A 248-nucleotide genomic window follows, 5' to 3' on the forward strand; every position below is an offset into this window, starting at 1 on the left:
CCGAGGCATCGAGGGCGAGGCCCCCGTGATGCATGTGAAGTGGCACGTAAACCACTGAGCGCTGCTCGAGTATCGAAGCAGTCGCTGCATGTCATGCGTGACATGGTCGGCCAAGGGCCGAGGCATCGAGGGCGAAGACCCCCGTGATGCACGTCAAGTGGAACGTAAATCACTGAATACTGCTCTCGTTGCGAAGCAGTCGATGCATGCCATTGATGGCGTGGTCGGACAGAGTCCGAGGCATCTTG

This window comes from Plasmopara halstedii, assembly GCF_900000015.1.
Source record: "Plasmopara halstedii genome assembly, contig: Scaffold_1211, whole genome shotgun sequence".
NCBI classification, from domain to species: domain Eukaryota; phylum Oomycota; class Peronosporomycetes; order Peronosporales; family Peronosporaceae; genus Plasmopara; species Plasmopara halstedii.